General features: G+C 44.4%; 1 long non-coding RNA gene and 1 other non-coding gene across 3 annotated transcripts in view; one reads left to right on the top strand and one right to left on the bottom strand.

Annotated features, from left to right (window-relative positions):
- Window positions 1-25,411, bottom strand: part of LOC113605180 (uncharacterized) — a 58,248-nt gene that overhangs the window by 13,998 nt on the left and 18,839 nt on the right. The gene's annotated exons all lie outside the window — the stretch shown is intronic.
- On the top strand, window positions 16,235-16,306 carry TRNAD-GUC (transfer RNA aspartic acid (anticodon GUC)). Its single transcript has one exon. It is a non-coding gene; the product is annotated as a tRNA-Asp (tRNA).

Genomic DNA, 25,411 nt, shown 5'->3' with positions numbered 1-25,411 from the left:
CAGTTACCTCAGCGCCTCCAGCGCCCAGCACAGAGTGATGAATGGACGATGGTCCTTCGGAGCCTAAGGTCTCTCCTCCCCACCCAGCGTGTGCCCAGACTCACGGGGCTCATTTCTGTTTAAGATCTCACTCTAATTTGTTTCTTTGAGTAATTTGCTTCCTTCCCCAACTTTCATGAAGACTGGTTCCTGTCTCAATCTTGATAGAAGGGCCTGATATACCTCTTGCTTTGTATCACCTGCCAGCTGGACTCCCACCACTAATTCTGGCTGCTTGCTGGGAGAGTCCTAGAGCCTGGGCTTTAGTGTGAACCCTGCAGCTTTTTAAATCCTTCCTGAGCCAGCAGAGTTTCCCCAGCTCCTGCCATACTCCTGGGGTAAATTCAGGACCAGGCCCTAACCCTTCTGGCCCTCTCCATGGTCTTATGGGCGTGAGAAGAGGCCTCCTCATGACCATAAGACTCAAACTTTGGTTGCAACTTGATCCCCTACCATTCCGCCCCCCTCCTACACCACTTCAAGCATGTCAGAAGGCAAATCAGCTGAGTCACTCCTGAGCCCAGCAACATCACAAGCGAAATCAACAGAGCAAAAGGAAATTAGCTCATTGCACAGAGAGGCAATTAGACCAGGCAGGCAGTCCCAAAGCCCCAGGCAGGCCAGGAAAAGGACCACCTAGATTGTCATCATGTTGTCCTCTCAGCTGTTGCCACTCTACGGAGAGACTTGCTCTCGGGACTTAGCCTGCAGACCCATTCACACCTGAGCAGTCTCTGGCATAGGGGAAGGACCATGGGACCCTACTCAGCTGTCTCCAGGACCCTCATTTTTACACAGCTCTTCAAGATGAGCTGCTGGACCAGGGGATGGAGGGGGTGATGTATCCTGAACTCTAGGGGAAAGATCTTTGAGGGTCATCGCCGACTTGGTCTTTAGATACTGATATCCACTCTGGACCAGGCCCAAAGATTAATAAATCATCATTTCTGCCCTGGAGGTTCATGGTGCAGCAGATGAAGATGTTCAAGCACTCCAGACTGGGCTCTCGTAGAGAAAAAGAAATACAAGTTGAGACATAAGTCCAAACAAAGCTCCCTTGTGTGGGGTGTGGTTGAAAGGAGAGAGCACTGGCTAGAGGGTGGGGAGAGCTGATTTCATTTTAAGAAGTACGTATTGAGAAGTTCAGATGGTTGTGATACAGAGGGAGCAAAGAGAGATGAAGCTGGAGAGGTAAGGTATAGGAGAGGACTTCCTTTTGAAGACCAGATCTCTACGGCAGAATGTTCACTGTGCTCAGGAGAAGGAACAGACCTGGAAGTGAAGATGACAGGCTTAGGTTGGTACACGTTGAGTCTGAAATGCTGGATTGGAATGGAATCCATTTGCTCTGTGTGTTTGACACTTCTTTAGCCTTTCTGAGCAAAGGTGCCATAAACCATAGGCCTTGTGCAGGACTCTCTGGATGAGCAGTGATCACAGACTAATCACACTATCTTTTGGGAAGTTTGGATCTATAGGATCAACTTACGTAGCAGAGTGGCCTGCAGAAGCAGTGAGGCAGGAAAGTCACTGGGCAGAAGAGGCTGTGGGGTTGACAGAAGGAGCCTGGCGAGAAGCTATGACCCAGTGAGAGCAAATAGTTGGTAGGGGTAAGAGAAATCAATACACCCACCAGAGGGAGAAGCCAGGAGATGGAAGTAGAGATAGAAAGGCGATAAATCATGAGCATGGTGAAGTAACAAAGGCAGGGAGTGATGGTGCCAATTTATCAGGGAACAACGGAATGTCTGGAAAAATAACAAACATTTTCTATTCATCCACAACTACTGGACTCCAGGGAGAGGTCCAGCTCCTCTCTCCCTGGCTTTGCCTCCAAGCAGGAGGCATGCCAATATGCATGGACCACAGGCCAGGATACTAACTGGGTCACAGGGCCAAGGGTGAATCTCCCTCCTTTACAATTAGCTCTTTTTTGAAATACAACCTCTGGTCCTCCCATGTGGCTGAGAAGATAAATGGCCTGGATTTGTTCCCATTTAAGATCTGTGTTTCCAACCCATCAATGAAAGCCTGAGGTGGGTGGGTAAGTCAAGACCTGCTCTGGAACTATCCTGCTCAAGGATGAATATATCATCCTTGGGGTTGACATTTCGTGCCATTGGAGTGTGGACTGGGGATTGGCCCCATGGTGGGGATAAGACAGAAAGGATATTGTACCATTCAGGTTGTCTGGTTTCCAACAATAGAAACCACATCCAGTTGATGGAAGAAAATTTCACATGCTGAGGTATGGGGAAGTCATTCTGGTTCATACACGATTTGGCTTGAACTTTACGCTAACTAGAACAGCCTGTCCTATGTCCTGTCAGATATGCATTTTACATCTGCTTTAAGCATTAAAGAATGCATTTAAAAATAAAAATGGAGTGGCTCTGGTTCAGGCATCCAAAATGGGGCTGGGTGGCCATCGTGGATGTGGTCTCAGACACGTTTCCTGCATCGCTGAGAACTTGAGTTTTCTGAACTGTATCAAACTCAAGGACACCACCAGCCATTCTCAAAACAATGTCTACTAGCAGCTGCCAGCTCCAACTTCTGGTCTCAAAGTCTCCCCCGTGTAACTGTGTGACCATTTTGACTCCCAACCAATCCTTGCTTAATAAGCATCCTTACTTCTTGCCAGCTCCAGTCCTAATTCTTGACAAACAACTGTATGTAATTTTTAAATTTTTGCCTATACTGTATAAGCCACTTCCATTCTGGAGTCTGGAGGAACACAATTCAAGCAATTCTTGAGTCTGTGTCTCCCGGGCTATAGTCTTCAGTTTGGCTCAAATAAAACTTTTCTATTCCTACTTGTTTATTATTTCTGTTGACATAGTGGTCCTAAATAGAGACAGTGACTCATTGGAAGAATATCAAGTAGCTCGTAGAACTGACAAAAGGGCTGGAAAACTGGCCTCAGAAAAGACAGCTAAGATTCTATTGCAGGCACAGTCCAGTTAGGTCATTCCCGCCAGTGCTGCTGCCACTAGACAAACACCACCAACGTGCTGGGCTCTGGCCTCCTCCAAATAGAATGGGTACTCAGGTACTCAAATGGTGAATGTCCTTTTCTGAGGTCAGTTAGGTCTCCCTCCAGCCCAGGTCAAAAAAATCCACATTGTTCAATCCAGTGCAAGAGGCCAGAACCTCAGAAAAATGCACACAAAAGTGTGCATTTATCTGGCCTTGTTCTCTAGGCACAGATTTCTTTCAAAGACTTGGGGAGAAGGAATGAGCAGAAGTGGTTGGGACAGGATGGGTTTCAGGTCTCAGAGAATCCTGCACCTCCTCCAAATTCCATTATCCCCATCCTGACTTAACACAGTTGGCAATCCTGGCCAAGAGAGCTCTGAGCCGAGACCTGAAGGGTGAGTAGCAATTAGCAAGGCAAAGTGATGAGGGGAGGGATCTTCCAAGATATGCAAAGGCTTGGTGCATTTAAGCCACTGAAATTGAGGGACTTCCCTGGTGGTGCGGTGTTAAGAATCCACCTGCCAATGCAGGGGACACGGGTTCGAACCCTGGCCTGGGAAGATCCCACATGCCGTGGAGCAACTAAGCCCATGAGCCACAACTGCTGAGCCTGCGTGCCACAACTACTGAAGCCCACACGCCTGGAGCCCGTGCTCCACAACAAGAGAAGCCACGGCATTGAGAAGCCTGTGCACTGCAATGAAGAGTAGTAGGTCCCGCTCGCCACAACTTGAGAATGCCTGCGTGCAGCAACAAAGACCCAACGCAGCCAAAAATAAACAAATAAGTAAATACATTTATAGGTCACTGAAATTGTTTCCATATGACTGGGAAGATAAGCAAAGGGGATAGTGGGATGAGATGAGCTAGAGAGGAAGAATATAGTAGAGAGTTTGGATTTTATGCTGATGGCAATGGGATGCCATTGATATAAGTTGGGGACAGACATGATGATATTTGTGCTTTAGGAAAGACAACTGACTCCTGTAAGGATGTTAGTTCCACGAGGACAAGGACTTTGTTTTGCTTTCCAATGTATCACCAGCACCTAACACACAGTAGGAGCTCGATTCATTTCACAATTGTGAAATGAATGAATGAATAAATGACCACTCTATGAAAAATGTAGCCAGATCATCAGTTGAAAGGTGACACGGAGTCCAAATATTAAATAACAGGTGTTCTGAACTATAGTGATGGAGAAAAGTGGCCAGATTCATGCCATGTTTGGGAGATAGAATAAATTAGATGTTGGTAGGCGTGTAATGATGCTGGTAGGGGGAATAAGGTAGCCAGGATGATACCCTGGTTTCTAACTTAGATAAAGGAATGGCCAGGGTACCATTACCTAAGATATGAAAGACTGGGGTAGAGATGAACAAATTCATGTGTCAGAACATTGTTTTAGGTGTCTATGAGACAGCCAGGTGGCAACTTCCCTTGGGAAGTTTATTACAAGAGAGGTCCCTGGGAAAGCACACCTACACCCAGATAGACGACAGGTGGAGATGTAGCAGTTCATCTGGAGAGCAATGCTAGGGTTTGTGGCAGCTGGGACACATGAGCCCAGGATACTGAGACCCTGGGAAGTTCCACAGCCCAGATTCCAGTGCTGTCTCTGCCCTTGACTCCGCCATTAAAGATTTATGTAATAAATGTTTAAATAAACATCGAGGGCTTATTCTGTGCCGGGTCCTGATGTCTTCTCTTCCCCCTCTCGTTCCCAGGCTCACCATTCTGTTACAACTGCAGGAGGACAGCCAGCCCTGATTTTTTTGGGAGACTGAGCCTAAACACTGCACCAGAACCTCTTTCTCAGAATTATGTAAGCTAGGACAGAATGCTGGAGCCTCGATTTAATACAACACAGACTGATAAAATTGAGTGCTCAAATCACATACTTGCATTACTTTTAGAGTTAAAATGGCAAAATGAAATTAAAACAAATCGTCTAACAAAATGTTTGTTTATACACATTTTAATGACTCCTTATGTAAGAAAGAGAACCCTGCTTTGTCACTGTGTTGTGGTCACATCACTCCCATTTCTCTGTGCTCTCTTGTGAGGCCAGCCTGTCTCGTAGTTGGCAGCTGGGAAATAAGCCAGGAGAAGGCAGGAGGGTAGGGGAGGAACTGAGTAATTTGCGTTACTAAGTTGCCAAATAGTAACTGCCCTGTTTTTTGGCTTCTGCAGGGTCTGGAGGTGTGGGGATATTGGGGCACTACTTCTGCTTCCAAAACTGCTCTTGGTCATGGTGGTGGGCATTACTGCATCCCTTCACTCTACAAAAGTATGAGTCAAAGAGAACAGTAAAGACAGGAACAGGTTTGTCAATTATGTTGAGACCATGGTCAAGAGACAGCTGTTGCCAGTAGAGAACACTTTTCTATTTTGCTTGGTGGGATAATGTCTGTACTTAAGAAGGAATGAAAATAATGCATGCATTTTGAACCCTGACATACACTTATTAAGTGCTATTTAAATGCTAAATTCATTTAGTTTGAAAATGAAATCATACTCTCACAAAAGTCACTGAAATAACGAAGCATGTGCTGTACAAGGTCTTTCTGCTCTCAGATCCCTTCCTTGTCTTCTCCCTGCTTTGCTCTGTCACAGCAGGGCTGACCCCGTAGCCTTCTTTCCCAGCCTTCTCTGTCAGTTGGGTGACAGTTGGGTTGAGCATGGGAGGCGCTGGTAGAAGACTGGAGAGCAGGAGGAAAGGAGAACCCACGGTGTTTATCCCCAGCTCTACCATGGGCGGCATCCTCAGCAGTAGTTGTGCCTTCTCTGTCCCTCCAGCCTAGGTGTGGTAGTGGCTTCCTGTCATTGTTAAGCTCTGAGTTGCTTTGCAGTCCTCCGTTTGGCTTATCAGTTCTTCTATCATTTATGTAACCAATTCTTTGCCTTGAATTCTCTCTCCTTTAAATATTCGGAGTGGTTCTGTTTTCCTGGTTGAGCCCTGTCTGATATGGGTAATAGAGAGGGATCACGGATGGGAGCTTTTTGTTTTTTAAACTGAGGATGGCCACTTTCTGAAAGAAGGTAACAAAGAATCAGAAGCTGTAGTTTGCCTGGGAGTTGTGGGCATGTGGCAGGGGGATGAGCCTGAACTTTCCTGCCCCTGAAATGAACCCAGGCGACAGAGCGTGGTGGAGAAAGGGCTATCCCTATGGAATCGGGTAGGGCTCTCAGTGGCAAGCAACAGATACAGACTTGGGCTAACTTAAGGTTAAAAAGGATTTATTGGAAGACTACAGGAAAAGTCACAGAATTGTCAAGAAAGCAGAACAGTCAGCTTTCGGAAAGATCGGGAACAAGGGTAGCTCCAGGATCTAGGCAGCAGGAATTAGCAGCCTCTTTAGGAAGCTCGGTTGGAGTAGCTCTACTACACAGGAATCACTTTTGTCCTTGGATCATTCTGCTCCAGATTCAAACTCCAGGGAGGAAGGGAGAGGGTCCAATTAGCATGAATTGAGTGCCTATGATGGTCCAGGGAGAGGAGTACCCCAAGGCCAAGTGCAATGTAGGCAAGGAGTTTCCCCCCAAAGAGAGCAGGTGGAGAGCTGTGTTGTTTGCACCGTGGGCCCACAGTAAAAATAAAGAGTAAGGCAGGAAGAGGTGGCCCCAGAAGGAAACAGGAGTGTTCCCTTCTCTAGCCAAGAAACTGAGCGAGAACCCAAATGAAGGCCAGTCTGAGGGTGGCATGGCTGTAGCTGGAGATACTGGCTGGGGATCAGATGATCCATAAGGACTTGCTTCCACCTTTGAGCCAAAGACAGCTGCCTGCTTCCATGTAACTTGGGGCCTGACAGGGGAATCCTCAAACCAATCAATTATGGGGGTGGATGAGATTGGGGGGGATGGGGGATAGAGTCCCAGACCGGAGGCCAAAGCACAGGGCAGGAGTAAGTCTTACTTCCTTTGTTTCTCCAATATATTAGTACAGCTCTTGTTTGTACTCAGAGCTCATTAGGACAGAGTTATTTAGCACATTGTATCACTGTTCCTGGAAGCCAAGCTCCAAAAAAGCACTCAAGGGCTCTGGTTAATCGAAGGATCATATTTTCACTTTTTAAGGTGGAACTGGTAGGTGAAGGCAGAGGCTCATGAAAGAGACTGGAAGAGATTTACAGGGATCAAGAGGGTAGCAGGGTTGCCAGCCTAGTCTAAGCTGTGTCCACGTGGGGGGTGTAGAAGTGTCTGGTTATATCTCCATAGAACTAATGGGCTTGCCAACCAGATGTCTATTGGCATGAGGCTATAAGGGGCTTCATGGGAGAAAAATCACCCTAAACAAAGAGGCAACCAGAGAACAAGATGACCTAGTGAGTAAGGCCTTCATCCTGGGCAATTCTGAGTTCAGAGAGGGGGCTCCCACTTAGATTTGTGTCCAATGGACATCATACCTGAATCTTAGGGTGGAGTGGAGAGAGAGAGAGAGACTGAACTCGAAGAACTGAAAACAGACTGTAATATGAATTACAAATAATCTGAATAATCTGTTCTGAGATTCTCCCCTGGAAGTGGAAGTTTTACGTGTGAAGCTGGGGGCAAGAGCCATCAAAATACAGGTTATTGGTTGAAGAACATTCCAAACAGGGCATGGTGACAATGATAACATGAATAGCTGCATCTTCCAGGACTAGCCCAGTTGCTATCTTTTAAAAAATGTCTAGTCATCTTCAGCTTGGTAGTGCATCTGCAGTGGAAAAACCTTGCCTGGTACATGCATTTATGATAAAGAAGCCTTGTTTCTTAAAGGCTGAGTGCAGGGTTCAGCCTGGGGGCAGGGGGTGAGGGGGTACCCTCCTTCCCTCCCTCCCTCCCTCTCTCCCTCACCCCTTCTTTTTCTCCCTCCCTCCCTCTATAGCTCCTTCTCTCCCTCTCTCCATGCTTATCTCCCTCCATCTGTCTCTATCTTTCTCTTTCTTTCCCTCTTCAGTCTTTTCCTCAACAATTTCAAGACCCTGCAGCAGTTACTTTCACAAAACCTGGTGGCTTATGCCTTCCAAGAGGGGAGTTTGCAAATTGCAACAGAGTGTTGTTTTGTTTTGTTTTTCTTTGTTTTAAAGCTGAGCAGCACGATCACAGAACCTGCAGGTTTGCTGCCTACTCAGCAGGACAAACAGAGCAGAGCTTGGAAGATGAAAGCCAAGCCTACCAAAGGAAAGGAAACATGAAGGAAGCTCATTGAAAGGGGGAGGAGACTTTGCTTAAGCCATTGGAATGGGAGAGGGACACTGCCCCAAGCATGTGCTGTTTCCCTCGTCCAGATGGTGTCATTTGCCCTGCAAAACAAGTAAGAGACAACATGACTTGGATGCTCAGAAATAAATGTGTGAGTAAGTCATTTGGGAAATGATGCCCACAGCCATTGTACTTAAACAGAAGAGATTCAACCATATTTGAAAACAACTGCCCTGCATTGCTAGCCTCCAGTTCATTTGAATACTCTGTGTACATTGTATGTTTACCAGCCATATTTGCACAACGAGAATTTCCACCTGCTTCTTGTTTACTTAGGGCACATACTGTATTTGCATGGTATAGACCAGAGTGGGAAAACTAGTCATACCAGTTTGGGACTGGAAAGAGTGGAAGCTCGCATGATATGTTCATCTTGGTTTCCCCAGACTCATTCCCCCTGCCACAGGTGTTAGCACATGGTAAACACTACATCTTCATCATCATCACCACCATCACCACCATCATCATCATCATCACCATCCTCTCATCTCATCTCATCATCTCAGGTAGAATGGTTTACTATGTGCTAGGCACTATTCTTAGAGCTCACAACGTTCGAGGGAAGTATATACTGTTACCAACCAGGGTTCTCGGCCTTCCCCAATCAATAGAAATGGACTAGAGGACAGACAAGAAATTCAGGCAAGTCTTTACTGGGGCTCTGGTGACTGCAGGAGGGAGTGAAAACAAGTAACAGGTTCCCTTGCACACTCTCTGAGTAGGGGGCAAGCTGGTTCGTTATATGGGGTGATGGTAGGGGGTGTGTCCAGGGGTCGGGCCAGAGGGCTGGCTTACGTGTTTTGCTCACCCCTTTGGTGGTGTTGAGTGCAGGAAGCATGCACAGTACCCTGCTTTTGCTCCCGACACCATTTTTGCTCTCTGCTCTTCAGAAGTGGCTGTTGGTTTTCTTGGTCTTTTTGTATCTTTTTGTCCATAATTTGCCCCAACTGCAGCATGCACACAGTTATTTTTAGTCCCTTATAGTTTCTTTGTATTTTGTAGCTCAAGGAGACATTTGTCCAGGTGCAAGCATGGCAGCACTGCAGCAAAGGGTCCCAGGTCCCAGGCCTGTCTCGGTACCACTATTATCTCCATTATACAGATGAGAAAACTGAGGCAGAGTTTCTGAAACTTGCCTATGGTTAAGTAGCCAGTACATGCTACAGCCAGGATGCTAAAGCCAGCATCCAAATCCAGGCAGTCTGGGGCTTCCCTGGTGGCGCAGTGGTTGGGAGTCCGCCTGCCGATGCGGGGGATGCGGGTTCGTGCCCCGGTCCGGGAGGATCCCACATGCCGCGGAGCGGCTGGGCCCGTGAGCCATGGCCACTGGGCCTGCGCGTCCGGAGCCTGTGCTCCGCGGCGGGAGAGGCCGCAGCAGTGAGAGGCCCCGTACGGCAAAAAAAAAAACCAAAACAAACAAATCCAGGCAGTCTGGACGCATGTGTTTAGTGCTGGTTGTTATTCAAGACTTTCTATTCAAGATGGCAAATTGAACAAGCGTAACTGATTACTAACCTTCTTCCCCCAAATCCTATTAAATAATCCTACTAAAGTAATAATAGTGCAGGAGTTTTTTAAAGGTTTAAATCTACAAAGATGAAGAGGGTGGGAGAGGGGATAATGTCCCCAAGCAGGAATAAAATTTTAGAAGCTGGAGAGCAGATGACCGAATGCGGGTTGACTTAGGAGACCCAGAAAGCTATCTTAAACTGGCCGTGGGAAAAGCCAAGAATCAGAGACTTGTTTTCACAACAGAATTCCCCCCCTCCAAAAAAAAAAGCTCGGTGATTGGTAGCACCGCCAGATGGGGCTAGAACAGGAAGATTGGTTTAAAGTCTAAAATGTGGACCCCCAGTTCTCCTCCACAGCCCCAGCAGATCATTCAGAGAAGGTAAAATTGGGGATGCCAGGTACAACTGAGGCCAGGGGTGTCCCCTGCTGAAAACAATGTTTTCAGACTGAATGTTGAAACTCCCACTCGTTTCTTCTTTCAAAGCTGCTAGGATGCCAGGATCATACCCTCTAGGCAGGATTGTGGCCAACCCTCCTCTCTGAGGAATCTGCCCAGCCTAAGAAGGGTCTAACAAATGGATCCTGGGGGTCACCTCACAGTAAAGTTCTCATGCCCAAGCCAAGTGCAAGGAGCTTCTGATTAGTTTTTTGGTGCTTTCCTCTTATGTGTTATCAGGTAACCTAAACTTCTAAACCTAAATCTAATCTAATCATCCAAACAACCACTAAACATCCCCAAACATTTGAGAAAAGCTCCAACGTGAAAGACAGAGATCCAAACTAACAGGTGCAATTTGAAGGAATTCAAGATGATAGACAGGAGATAAGATTAGACACTGCACCCATGAAAAAAGAACAGGGTGTTATAAAAGGGGGATGCATCACATCAAGAAAGAAGTCTTGGAAATAAAAGCAGCTATAATGGAAAGGATGGAATCATTTTCCTTGGATGTTTAGTGGATGTTGCTGCATGGTCTTCCGTCTTCCACTTGCAAAGTCCGACACCATTACGATTTTGATATTTTCTTTGAAAATCGTTTGAACTCCCTAGAAGCTTTTGGGATCTTCTGTCACCAGTGATCTGATATTCCTCAAAGGTGTGATTTGGGGGTAGAAATATTTTCAGTGTTGGTTTTGGCTATTCTTTAGAATCTTTGTATCTGAAAACTCACATTTTCTGGGATATTTCAAGTATTTTCAATATTTTTCTACTACTTATTGGATAATTTCCTTCCATCTGTTCTCTCTGTTCTTTATTTTTAGAACTTCTATTACTCAATTGTTGTACCTCCTCATTGGTGCCCAAATTCTCTCATATTTCCTTTCTTATTGCCCATCTCTTTATCATTTTGTCTTTCAGAGAGATTTCCTCATTTCCACCTCATTTCTGGGCCAGTCCTGTCTAGGGAACCCCAGGAAGTCTGGATTGGAGAATCCAGGGAGGCAAGCCCTCCAGGGAGACTGTGACATCCTCTGATGTGGCATCCATCTTCCTATAGTGTTTGAGCTGTAGGTGTGTGGGATGGTATTGGGAGCAAACCCCTGTCTGGCTCTCTTGATGCTGTAGTACTGAGACCTCGCTATGACCCTCTTGTCCATAGCCCCTCCTCAGCTTTCCCAGTCTCCAATCCAAATCATTTTCATTCTGCCCCTAGAGCGGAAGCTATAGATAGAAGTGGGGGAATTGGGAATGTAAGATTGTCTTCTGAGTCCTGGTATATTAAAACATCCCTTTAAAGCCACTCTTGCTACTGACCATCCCAAAGAACTGGATTCTATGAATGCCCAAGAAATGACCAAGACTCCAGTTTAGGTACTCCCTTCAAAGAGCCAATGCCTGGGTAAAAGGAAGGGGTCAATCTGATAGTCTCCTATAGCAGTTTAGAGACTCACAACTCGTCAGGAACATGGGACAGGAAGATTTTTGTTAGACCTCAGGTAACACACCGTTGCCTAGGCCTTGCTGCGTCCTGGGATGCCAGAGGACTTGTTTCCTTAGCAATGATAATCATGTGACAGGAACACACAGAGATCCAGAGATGTTGCTTAGCAACTAGGCTGCACCTGCTGGGGCTCTAGGCCGGCAGCTTGGGCTGGGGAGCTTGGCTTTGAACTTGGAAACTCCCATCAGGGCTGGCAAAAGGGGGAAGACCTAATTTTGGCACATCCAGTTTTGGCCCTGGGCTTTTGCAGGGATGGCTGTGGTACAAATGGGGAAACGGAGGCAGAGGGGACTGGCTTTCCCATAGTAATGGGATGTGGGAAGTAGTGGCAGATGTGGGAAGGGCAGGGCTAGACAGGAGAAGTGACTGTTGGGCTGATGTGGGGAGCAGTTCTCTGTCTGACTCACCCTGGAGAAAACTCTGACATCTCAGACGATGGGTCTCCAGAACCTGAGGATGGATGTGTCTGGCTCAGGACCCAACTCCACAGGGCTTTTCAGGAAGTCTAATCAAGCCAGAGCATTTGGGCCCTCAGTATCAGTCCAAGGAGAATTTCCCTCTGCAAGAAATCAGAGCTCTTCACAATGGGCAGATATTGGTGGTGGTCAGGAGGTACAAGCAACCAGCCTCAGGAACCTGGCTCTTCAAGCACAGGGCCACAGGGAGCTGTCCATGGTTTGGGTGTCCTCCCCACCTGCTCTCCCTCTGACCTCTGCCAGGGCACAGTTGGCTGGAGGGAGGCTGTGGAGTTAAACTGCTCGGATTTTGAATTCAGCTTCTTTTCCCAAGGGCAAGGGATTAAATTTTGTGTTTCTGTTTCTCTATCTGTACACGGCAATGATAAGAATGACCACCTCCTGGATCATCGTTAGGATTAAATGAGTTAAAGCATGAGAAAGTGATTATCACACTTCTTGGCATACAGTATAAGTACTCAGCATACTCCCAGCCCAACCCTCTGCCCCCAGCAACTGGCCCAAGAGACAGATTCACCAGGTTTTCTCTCATCTCTCTTGATGCTCCCAAAGCCCCCTTCCCCTGAGGAGCTCGCTGAAGGTCTGAACATCCTTGATCAGGACTTTGTTTACTGAGCCAATGCTTCTCCAAACCTTGTTGCCCCAAACACCCCCATTCTTTACGCTGGTGGTGCTAGAAAATTGCATGCGTAGCATGTTGCTTTAAGAGCTCATTATTAGAGAAATGCAATTCAAAACTATAAGGAGGGGATTTCCCTGCTGGTCCAGTGGTTAAGACTCCACGCTTCCACTGCAGGGGGCATGGGTTCAATCCCTGGTTGGGGAACTAAGATCCCTCATGCCATGTGGCGTGGCCAAAAAATTAAACAAACAAACAAAAACACTACAATGAGGTACCACCTCACACCAGTCAAAATGGCCATCATCAAAAAAATCTACGAACAATAAATGCTGGAGAGGGTGTGGAGAAAAGGGAACCCTCCTACACTGCTGGTGAGAATGTAAATTGTTTCAGCCACTATGGAAAAGAGTAGGAGGTTCCTCAAAAAACCAAAAATAGAACTATCATATGATCCAACAATCCCACTCCTGGGCATATATCCGGACAAAACCACAATTCGAAAAGATACATGCATCTCAATGTTCACTGCAGCACTATTTACAATAGCCAAGACACGGAAGCAACCTAAATGTCCATTGACAGATGAATGGATAAAGAAGATGTGGTATATATACACAATGGAATATTACTCAGACATAAGGAATGAAATAATGCCATTTGCAGCAACATGGATGAACATAGAGATTATCATACTAAGTAAGCCAGACAGAGAAAGACAAATATCATGTAATATCACTTATATGTGGAATCTAAAAAAAAAATGATACAAATGAACTTATATACAAAACAGAAATAGACCCACAGACATAGAAAACAAACTTATGGTTCCCAAAGGGGAAAGCAGGGGAGGGATAAATTAGGAGTTTGCAATTAACATATACACACTACTATTTGTAAAATAGATAACCAACAAGGACCTACTGTATAGCACAGGGAACCATACTCAGTACTTTGTAATAATCTATAATGGAAAAGAATCTGAAAAAAAAATAGATATATAGTACATCCCTTCTCCGAGCCTCAGTGTTCTCATCTGTAGTACAGGAAGTGACAGCACCTAACCTCCTCTGTAAGCGATAGGACCGACTTTTGATAAATGTTAGCAATGTTGACGTGTGTTGATAGAGGCAGGACCTAAGATTTCTCTCTTTCTGTGGATGACACCTTTGTGAGCTGGCTCCAAATGAGACTGTGAGGCCGAAGGGGATGACTGATTCCCGCGTGTCCCTCAAAGTGAGAGAGGAAACAGTTAAAGCAGCTAGTGATTGACGTGCCCCCATCTCTACCCTGAGCGGATGCTGGCAGCTGCAATAGCAGCTCTGCCCTCCAGGACCCAAGACCCTGACTTTGCTGCTCTCTGGTACCGAGGGAATCCCGGCCAGCCTGCCTCAGGTCTTCTCCCTGCCCTTCACTCCAGCCGGCCCTGGGGCCCCCCAGCTTGCCCCCTCTCCCTCCAAGCGGAGGCTGGTGCCTGCTCTCTTCCTTCTTTCTCAGCTGGGCTTGTTCCCCAGATGACCCTACAGCTGCATCTTTCCAAAATTAGCTGGATCCTGCATTTGACTCTGGTAATAAATTAGCCAAATGGAGAAAATTGAGTAGTTAACTGGTTCACAGGAAGATAATTAGATTTGCTGAGTCCCTGTTATAGGCAAATAAAGAGGAGGATTGTTTCTCAATCGCCTTCATTAAAGGGAGTTGCTCTCATCCAGGGGCCCTGCCCTGGAGGTCATCAGGGCCCTGTAGGGTTCCCTAGCGCTCCTGGTGCTTCATTCCCAAATAGAGAGTCAGGTGATACAGCGTAGCCAGTGCAGGCTTCCAACTCTAAAAGCCTGGGCTTGAAGCCCCAGCTCCACCACTTACCACCTTTGTGACCTTGGGCATCTGATACAACCTCTCTGAGCCTCACTTTCCTCATCTGAAAATGGGAATAGTGTTGTGTGCCTCACAGGGGTATTAGAAGAATTGAATGACATAATGTAAAAAAAAAATACATGGTTCTTCACTCATTGATAAATTTTTCATTGATAAAGTTCATGAAGTTCATTGTTCGTTGATGAAGTGTTCATTGGTTGGGAGCTAGTTTACCACAGTATCATCATTACTGTTGCCACCACAGCACCACACCTCCCTATCATGGAAACAGAACAGATTCTCTCAGCCAGTGAAACATACATGGAACCAGGGGAACGTTAAGTCAACATTAAATCAAGCATTATATGCTGATTGATGCAGAGCTTACACAGGATGGGGAAGACGTGAGGGTCTCTTCCAGCCTATTCAGCTCGTCCCTGTCTTCCTGATATTGGCTCTGCCTTTTGGTCCTAGGCTCTCTGGGTCACCATGTGGCCACCCATCTCTCAGCAGCAAGTTCCCAGAAAGCCCCTCCTAAACACAGCATCTCATACCCAGCTATGAGCCCCAGCCCCTTGACCTTTTAAAATTTCATTTACTCCTCTCAAGCCCAGCACCCTCTAGGGTTTATCACTCTGACACTTGTGGTAGGTATAGATCTACATGTAGAAGTCAAGGGAGTTCTCTGGTGGCCTAGTGGTTAGGATTCCAGGCTTTCACTGCCATAGCCCAGGTTCAATCCCTGGTCGGGGAACTGAGATACCTCAAGCCCCTCGGCATGGAAAAAAAAAAAAAAAGGAAGTCAAAAGCCAGACCTTTGACTGGCAGTTCTGGAGCCAGACTGCTTGAGTTTGAATTCAGTGTGGGTATCTGTTGTGCCTTTCTAAAATGGGGTTGATAACAGTAGTACCCACGTCATAGAGTTATTATGACTAAATACATGTGTGGTGATTAGAGCAGTGCTTGGAATTTGTAAGTGCTCAAAAAGTGCTATCTATTATTACCATCTAGTTCTGATGTTGGATTAGGGCAAGGAGAGGTCTATAGATAGAATGGAGAAAGGCAGGGCCAGAGGGCTTCACCGGGGTGTGGACTCAGAGTGGAATATCTTAGAGACACTTGGACCATCTCCACTGGGAAGATTAACTTCTGGGTATAACTTCTCATATCCTCTTAGGTAACTATGTTGTATTGTCTCGTTTCTGCTCGAACCCTTGACAGTTAATCCTCCAGACTCACTCTCAGCGGATAATTTTGCTTTTTGTTTCACTGAGAACATACAAGTGATTGGAAAAGAACTTTGACAAGCACACATTTACTCCCCACCTGGACTCTGTCCATATATCCTGCTTTTCTTTCTGTCACTACAGATGAACTGCCTGTGTTCTTTCCCAAGGCCAACCTTTGCCTTATCACTAGATCCCATCCTTTCTTTCTTACTCAAGGACATCACTCCAGCAATTTACTCTCTCTTTCCTGAAGCATCATTTTTTTTTCTACTGGAAGATCCTATCAGCATAAAAATATGCTTTATTTCTTCATTATAAAAAACAAAGCAAGGGAGTTCCCTGGTGGTATAGTGGTTAGGATTCAGCACTGTCACTGTTGTGGCCCAGGTTCAATCCCTGGTCGGGGAACTGAGATCCTGCAAGCTGAGTGGTAAGGCCAAAAAAAAAAGAAGCAAAACCCTCTTGATCTCACAACCTTTCCAGCTATTACCTCACTGCTTGGCTTCCCTGTACAGCAAAACTTGTTGAAAGTAGTTGTTGATAATTGCTGTGTCCAAATTTTTCTCCTCCCATTCTCTCTTGAATCCACTCCACTTAGGTTTTCACAGCCACCACTCTACCAAGACTGGATTATTGTAATCACTAATGGCCTCCATATTGCTAAATCCAGTGGTCAATGGACAGTTATTATCTTGCTTGACCATGAGTTGGAGAGGGGTTATCTGGCCACCAAATCTCTCTTTCTTCCTAACTGGACCATATCTCCTAAACTTATCTGTAGTTACATATGGCCACATGACTGGGTTCTGGCCAATGGAATGTGGGTGGAAGGGAGTTATGCAACTTCCAAGCCTGACTCATAGAAACGTCTTGTACTGGATACTTGCTCCTCCAGATCCACTCCTCACCTTCCTCACGCTGTTATGTGCCTCGGGAGCCTAACCGCTGGGGACTTTTATCAATGAGCCTTCTGGTTTCTGGTTGGGTTGAGTCAATGGGAGGTACCTGCAGGAGACTGAAGGGAGGGAACAGAGTGGGGTCAGGGTATTTGTTCCCCTGGCTCTCTCCTGTGGGGTTGAGTTGGCTGTTTTCCTCTGATTCAAATCAAAGCTTCAGTCTGGCATCTCTCCTCATGTAGTTCTTTCTCTCCCCCATTTCCACTACCATTTACTTTCTCTTGTCTCTTCAGACCTGGGGTGGTAATAGCTCCCACTATCAACCATATCAGAGTTACAGGAATCCTATAATAGTTTTCCTGCCCCTGCTCACAGCTTTTTTTTTCTTTCTTTTTTTTTCACTTTTTGGCCGTACTGCACAGCATGTGGGACCTTTGTCCCCTGACCAGGGATGGAACCCGTGTTCTGTGCATTGGGAGTGCAGAGTCTTAACCCCTGGACCATCAGGGAAGTCCTACTCACACCTTTATAGGTAGTCTCTTTGTTAAACCTTTCTCAAATTACCCAACTTGAATGTGTCCTGTTTCTTGCCAGACTCTTACCAATACATGTCCCGTGCACCATCCTCAACTGCCACCCCCATTTACTGGCTGACATCGGCACCCTTAGTGACCTTGAAAACCACAAGGTGAAGGACTTCCTTGGTGGCGCAGTGGTTAAGAATCTGCCTGCTAATGCAGGGGAAAAGGGTTTGAACCCTGGTCTGGGAAGATCCCACATGCCACGGAGCAACTAAGCCCGTGTGCCACTACTGAGCCTGTGCTCTAGAGCCTGCGAGCCACAACTACTGAGCCTATGTGACACAACTACTGAAGCCTGCATGCCTAGAGCCCATGCTCCACAACAAGAGAAGCCTCCACAATGAGAAGCCCACACACCGCAATGACGAGTAGTCCCCACTCGCTGCAACTAGGGAAAGCCTGCACACAGCAGCAAAGACCCAATGCAGCCAAAAATAAATAAATAAATAAATAAAATTGAAAAAGAAAACCACAAGCTGAAGATGACTCAGCCTCTGGCATCATGGGACCCTGATTATCATCATGGAGCAGAGAACTGCTTCTCCTTTCCTTTTATCCTTCCCCTCTGCTGCTGAATATACTTTATACGAGTGAGAAATAAACATATTGCCTACGCCACTGAGACATGGGGATGTCTCTATCACGGCAGCTTAGTTCTGCTGGGACTAATATAACCTACCTGCAGTATTTGGCACAGTTGATGATTCTCTGTTCTTGGAAACACTTCCTGTGCTTACCTTCCATGACGGTGCATTCTTCTAGTTTTCCTTCTACTTCAATAACTACTCTTTTTTAGTCTTCTCTGTTGCTTCTTCCTCATCTCTCCAACTAAGCTGGATTTCCCCAGACTCAGTCCTTGATGCTCTTCTTTATCTCCACTTACTTCCTGGTGACCTCATCCAGTCTCATGGCTCTAAACACCCCCAAATTTATATCTCCAACCCTGACTTCTCTCAAGAACTCTTGGCTTGCATATCCAACTACTTGCTTGATATCCTTCTTCAGATGTCTAATAGCATCTCAGACATAACATGTCCAAAATTAAATTTCAGACCTGTTCAAAACTTGCTCATCCTATAGCATCACCACGTCAGGAAACAGCAACTCCATGCTTCCAATTGCTTAGCCCCAAAACCTTGGTCTATCTCTTTTTCTCTTACCCTATGTTCAATTTGTCAGCAAATCCTATCAGCTCTATCTTCAAAATATATTCAGAATCTAACCGTTTTACCACCTGTGCTATCTTGGCCTCAGGAGGTACCAGGATTTGAGACGGGAACCAGTCCTGCCACATCACTGTCAGCATCATCTATTACTGAATCCTAGCCTTGAACTGGTTTGATTGTGGATTCTTCCAAGAACTCTTTCCTAAACCCCATCAAATCTTCCTGGTTCTCTCCTCAGACACAGACCTATAGACCGGACTGTTTCCAGAGAACTCATTCTCCCATCCCAGCAGACACAGGGCATCAAGACCTCCTATAAGGAACATTCAGCAGAGGAATGGGATAAGCACCATTAACAGCTTTTAGCACAATTTGAACTGGCTCTGGGGTGGGAGAATAAATAGTTTTGAGGAGATCTTCACCCCCAAAACCTCAAAGAATGGTCACTGGATCCTCATTGAGCTCTGTTTCCCTAGCGTAGAAACTGACCTTCTCCTTAGGATTCCAAAGATATTTATCTGGGTCATTCCCCCAGATAAATATAGGTAAGTATAAAAGCTAGCTCATTCCTATCAACCAAAGGATGGATGTTGACACAGTCAGGAGCTCACCTGGGAAGTCTGGATCCCATAGAAGCCAGAGTGATGCTTTACTGACTCCCAATAATGTTTTTTTTTTTTTTTGGCGGTACGTGGGCCTCCCACTGCCGCGCCCCCCCACCCCCCCACCCCGCCGCAGAGCACAGGCTCCGGACGCGCAGGCCCAGCGGCCGTGGCTCACAGGCCCAGCCGCTCCGCGGCACGCGGGAGCCTCCCGGACCAGGGCACGAACCTGCGTCCCCCCGCATCGGCAGGCGGACTCCCAACCACCGCGCCACCAGGGAAGCCCCCAATAATGTATTTTAAGCAGAAGAATGGCATGACTAGATTTGTAACCTAGAAAAGGTTTACTCTGAAAAACAAAACAACAAAAACAAAATAAAGGGATTACCTTGGAGGCTGATGTGAAAAATGAAATGACGAGGGACAAGAACGTATGGAGAGAGACCAGGAAGGTGTGGCAGCAATCCATACGTTGAGAGGAGATGAGTGGGGTGATCTGAGGAAAGGCGATGCAAATAAGGATGGAGGGAAATGGCTGAATTCAAGAAACAGTATTCTCTTTTCTTTAGAAGGAGTGATCTTCCTAAAAAGCACCTCGAATAGCATGACTCTCTAAAGTTCTTCCATAGCTGCCCAGGGCCTCCAAGCTGGAGCTCAAAGTCCTCAGCATGGCTCATCTCAGCTCTGTGTACACCACAGGCTCTGCCATCCTGAAATGCTGTCAGTGCCCCGTAAGCACGAGGGGAGCTCAGGCACCCAAAGGTTTGCACAAAAAGTTCTTTCATGCCTCATGTGCCTTATTCCCAAAATTTCTGTCCTGTGGCTTCTGTCCCAACCACTAAAATACTAACACCAAGTTCATCAATGACTTTCTTCTTGTTAAATCTAAAATACATTTTGAATTCTTATCTTATTTGATCTCAGTGAACTCAACATTTGGCTACTTCTGCTTCTTCAAATATATATATATTTCCCATTTTTATAGTATGTGCTCAGCCCTATTCCGGGTGCAAGGGATAGAGTGTTGGGAAAAGCAGACATTATTCTCGGCCTCGAATAAGATGTGAAGTGGTCCAACCAAGGATAGAAGTGGAGGGGGCACTTCCCTGGTGGCGCAGTGGATGAGACTCCATGCTCCCAATGCAAGGGGCCCAGGTTCGATTCCTGGTCAGGGAACTACATCCCACATGCATGCTGCAACTAAGAGTTTCCATGCCACAACTAAGGAGCCTGCCTGCTGCAACTAAGACCCAGTGCAACCAAATAAATAAATATTAAAAAAAAAAAAGGATAGGAGTGGAGGAACACTAGCAATTGAAGGAGAGGAATAAAAAGCCAAGCAACTTGGCCTGTTATTATTTATCATGGTTTTGGAGGTTCTAGAAAATGCCAAAAGAGAAAATGAAATAACTAACATAAGCATTGGAAATAAAAAGCTAAAAAAAATCTTATTTTCCTTTTTTTTTAAATTTATTTATTTATTTATTTATGGTTGCATTGGGTCTTTGTTGCTGCGCACAGGCTTTTCTCTAGTTGCAGCAAGCAGGGGCTACTCTTCGTTGCGGTGCATGGGCTTATCATTGCAGTGGCTTCTTTTGTTACAGAGCACAGGCTCTAGGTGCGCAGGCTTCAGTAGTTGTGGCTCATGGGCTCTGGAGCGCAGGCTCAGTAGTTGTGGCACATGGGCTTAGTTGCTCTGTGGCATGTGGGATCTTCCTGGACCAGGGATCGAACCCACGTCCCCTGCATTGGCAGGTGAATTCTTAACCACTGCACCACCAGGGAAGTCCCTAAAAATATCTTATTTTCTAATGTTATTGTTTAATAACAAAATGCAAGAGGTTCCACTAAAAAATATATATATATGAGTAAGATAATTTGATAAGGCAGATTCTTACAAGATAAATATATAAAAAATCCATAGCATTTCTCTCATTTTACTAATAAATACCTAGAAATGGAAATGGGGAAATATTCTATTAATAATAACTTCAAAACACCAAGAATATTTAAGGATGCATTTAATAAGAAAGCCATAGGAGGGAACCCCCTGTCTGTCCAGTGGTTAGGACTCATTGCTCTCACTGCCGAGGGCCTGGGTTCAATTCCTGGTTGGGGGACTAAGATCCCACAAGCCACTCGGCACGGTCAAAAATAATTACATTAAATTAAAAAGTCAAAAACTTAAGAACTAATTATAAAAAAGGAAAGGCATAGGAAAAGCTGTATAAAAACTATACAGTTTATTGGAAGACATAAATCAATAAAAAGTGGAGGGAAAGCTTAATATAAAAATGTTAATTTTCTCCAAATTTATATGTCAATTTATTGGAATTCCATTTAGATTATCATAGGGTTTTGTTTGAATTGGATAAAGTGACCTCGTAGGAAAGAACAAATGCCTGAAAACTAAGAAGAGTCTTATATTATCAGATATTAATTAATAGAGAAAAGCAAATTGAGGTAACAAGATTTTACATCCACTAGACTGCTAAAGAATAAAAAGGAACTATTGCTGGTGAAGATGTGGAGAAATGGTGCTCTCATACATTGCTGATGGAAATGTAAATGATGCAGGGAATTCCCTGGCAGTCCAGTGGTTAGTACTCTACGCTTTCACTGCTGAGGGCCCAGTTTCAATCCCTGGCTGGGGAACTAAGATCCGACAAGCCACGGGGCAGAGCCCAAAAATAAAGAAATGTAAATGATGCAGGCTTTCTGGAAATCAATCTAGTAACATCTATTAAAATTTAAAATACATACACCCTAAGAAAAAAAGTACATATACCCTTCATCCTTCATCCAGCTAGCCTACTTTTAGGATTCTATCCCTCAGAAACAACAGCAACAGTACACAAGAACATATGTTTACTACTTCATTGTGTTAATAGTGAGAGAAAAATTGGAAACAAAGCAAATGTCCAATAATGGGAGGATTGGGGAATCAGGTCTGGTACTTGTTTGAAGTCACCAAAAAATATGAATTAGAGCTATACTAATTGACATGGATAGAATTTCACAAGGTTGTATTTACTGAAGAAAACAAGATGAAGAAAGTATTTTTTCCCTCCCTGAAAATAATGAAAAAAACCTATACAGTAAGTCCCCTACATATGAACCTTCAAGTTGCGAACTTTCAAAGATATGAACATGCGTTCACATGTCCAGTCACATAAGTTAGTTCACGTGTCTGGGGTACATTGTCATGTGCGTGCATCCTCTACAAGTGTTTGTGCTTTTGTGTTCTTTACTGTACAGTACTGTATAGAGTACAGTAGTACAGTATCTTTATTTCAAGCCCAGGATATCCAGAAGCAAGTGTTAAAGCAGCGGTGATACAGCTGGTACTGCTAAAAGCGCAAAGAGAGACAAGAGGAAGAAGGAGTAACTGAAGAACCGAAGAGATTCATGACACAGGCACTGGCAAGGGGATTTTCTTTATTTGAGGAGGCACTGTTAATTTTTGAAGCACAGGATCCAAATGTAGAACAGTACACGAAGGTCGCAGCAGCCATTCAGAACACAATCCAGTGCTACCTTTATCTATGACGAGAAAAAAAGAGCTACTACCCAGACATCACTGGATTATTTTTTCAAGAGGGTAGATAGAATTGAATCCAGCAAGGAACCAGAACCTAAGCCATCAACGTCAGGCGTGAGTGAAATTACAGCTTGCCCTCCATCTCCTATTGTTGACGATCCTTCAGCTCTACCATCTCCCACCTCCTCTCCCTCCTCCAATCAGTAACTCTTCTTGCCTGTTCACTCGATGCCAACCTCTGTATGCCATCTGTTGTACTGTACTACTGTACTTTTCAAGGTAATGTACTGTAAGATTAAAAATGTTTTATTTTTGGGTTTTTTAAAAAATGTATTATTTATGTAAAAAGTATTATAAACCTATTACAGTACAGTTCTATATAGCCGATTGTGTTAGTTGGGTTTGTAAGCTAACTTTGCTGGACTTACGAACAAATCGGACTTATGAATGCACTCTTGGAACAGAACTCGTTCGTATGTACGGGACTTACTGTATAATACTTGTGTATGTGTCTTAAATAAGTCTGAATATAATTATATAAGCATGAGGGGAATATGAAAGTTTATTAAGATAGGATTAGATTCACCTGTAAACGAACAAAACCCAAAGTAACAATGGCTTAAATAAGATAGTCCCAGGGGCTTCCCTGGTGGCGCAGTGGTTGAGAGTCCGCCTGCTGATGCACGGGTTCGTGCCCCGGTCCGGGAAGATCCCACATGCCGCGGAGCGGCTGGGCCCGTGAGCCATGGCCGCTGAGCCTGCGCGTCCGGAGCCTGTGCTCCGCAACGGGAGGGGCCACAACAGTGAGAGGCCCGCGTACCGCCAAAAAAAAAAAAAAAAAAAGATAGTCCCATTCTTCCCTCATGTTAAGGTCCAGATGTAGGCAATCTTGAGCTGATGTGGTTTTTCTCTTTCATAAAATCCTCTGGAACCCAGGCTCCTTCCAGCTTTCTGCTCTGCCGTAACTAGCATGTGAACTTCATCCTCAAAGTCCAGTCTACCCAGACTTATCCTCAGACTTCACGTCCCAAGCAGCAGGAAAGACAAAGTGGTTAGAGAAGGGGAAAGGATGCATGTAAGCAGTCTCTTGAGGAAGATTTCTGGATGTAGCCAAAAAAACCCACCCTCATTGGTCAAAACTTAGTCACATGAACACATCTAGCTGCAAGGGAGAATGGGAAATGTAGTCTTGAGAATATCTTTTTTTTTTTTTTTTTGCGGTACGCGGGCCTCTCACTGTATTTCTTATATTGAACCACTTTATTGACTTCTCTTATTAGTTTCAGTAATATTTTCAGTTGGATTTCATGGATTTCCTAAAATGAAAAGAGTATAGTCTGGACATAAAGATAATTTGCTATTTATTTTAATATCGATCTCTTTTATTTCTTTTTCTTAACTAATGACATTGTTCTGAGACTTCAGAAACATTTTGATTAGCAGCAATAATAGTTAGCACCTCATTTAATGGAAACAATGTTTGATGTTTTACCATTAAGTTTGCTGCTGTGGCTTCTGATTTAAAAAAAAAAAAGTGTATTCTTGGCCCTCCCGTTCTTTGCTTACTAAGATATTTACTGCCATTGTTGCCATTATTGTCATTATCATTATCTGAAATAGATGTCACATCTTAATTAATGCATTTTTGGCATATACTGAGATGACCATAGGCTTTTTTCCTTTCACCATTTAATGTATTACAGAATGCTTGATTCAACACACATTATTTAATGTTGAACCAATCATTCTTCCTGGAATAAACACTATGTGATCCTGATGCACAATTCTTTTAATATACTGCTGGGTATAACTTACTAATATTTTATTTAAGACTTTCATGTCTATAAATGCCTATTTAGACTTTTGTACTATAAAACACACTGCATTTTTGTATTATAAATTACATCTTTTCCTGTGCTAGTTTAAATATCTAGTTAAAATGACATAGAAATAGTATTTTAAAATAAGATTTCCTAGAACTCATTCATAAAACCATCTGGGTGCTGTTGCTTGTGAGCTTAGATTATTTACAACCTTCTCCATTTTATCAAGGGGTTTTGGTTCTTTAGAATCAATTTTAGGAACTTATATTTTCAAGAAAGCCATTTCAGATAAATTTTTAGACATATAACATAAATTTTAACATTTGGCATTGTGAGTTTTTTTTGTTTTATCCCCTATTTTGTTGCTCATGCTTGATAGTTCTAACTTTTTCTTCTTCTGTTTTACCGCCTCATTTTAAAAGAGCCAGCTCTCTATTTTTTTTTGCTTTCTAATTTATTGATTTCCATTTCTATCTTTAATAAGTCCTCTTTCTTAAAATATCTGTGTTCTACTCTCACATTTGTTGATGACTCTGCTGGGAGAATTCCAGTTCAAAAAATATGTTTTTTTCACAAAGACATAAAAATGCCATTATTCCATTATAATAACAACGAAATAAAACTGTTTACATTAGCTACGTGTGTAATACCCAGTGATGTCAAGTATGTGAGGGAAAGCTACTTTCAGACATCAATGATAGGAATGCATGTTGATACAGCCATTCTGGCAGGCAACTTGGCAATATGTATGAAAAGTTTAAGTGGGTATGCATTTCAACAAACTATTCTACTTCTAGCAATTTATGCTTAGACAAATAACTAGTCCAGTACGTATATATATATACATATGTGTGTGTGTATATATATATATATATATATATATATATATATATATATATATATA

This window comes from Aethalodelphis obliquidens, unplaced genomic scaffold (genome assembly GCF_003676395.1).
Source record: "Aethalodelphis obliquidens isolate GAN/ISIS:26980383/991018 unplaced genomic scaffold, ASM367639v1 scaffold42, whole genome shotgun sequence".
Lineage (NCBI taxonomy): Eukaryota > Metazoa > Chordata > Mammalia > Artiodactyla > Delphinidae > Aethalodelphis > Aethalodelphis obliquidens.
The sequence above is the reverse complement of the archived record's forward strand: the minus strand, read 5'-3'. Positions and strand labels throughout refer to the sequence as shown.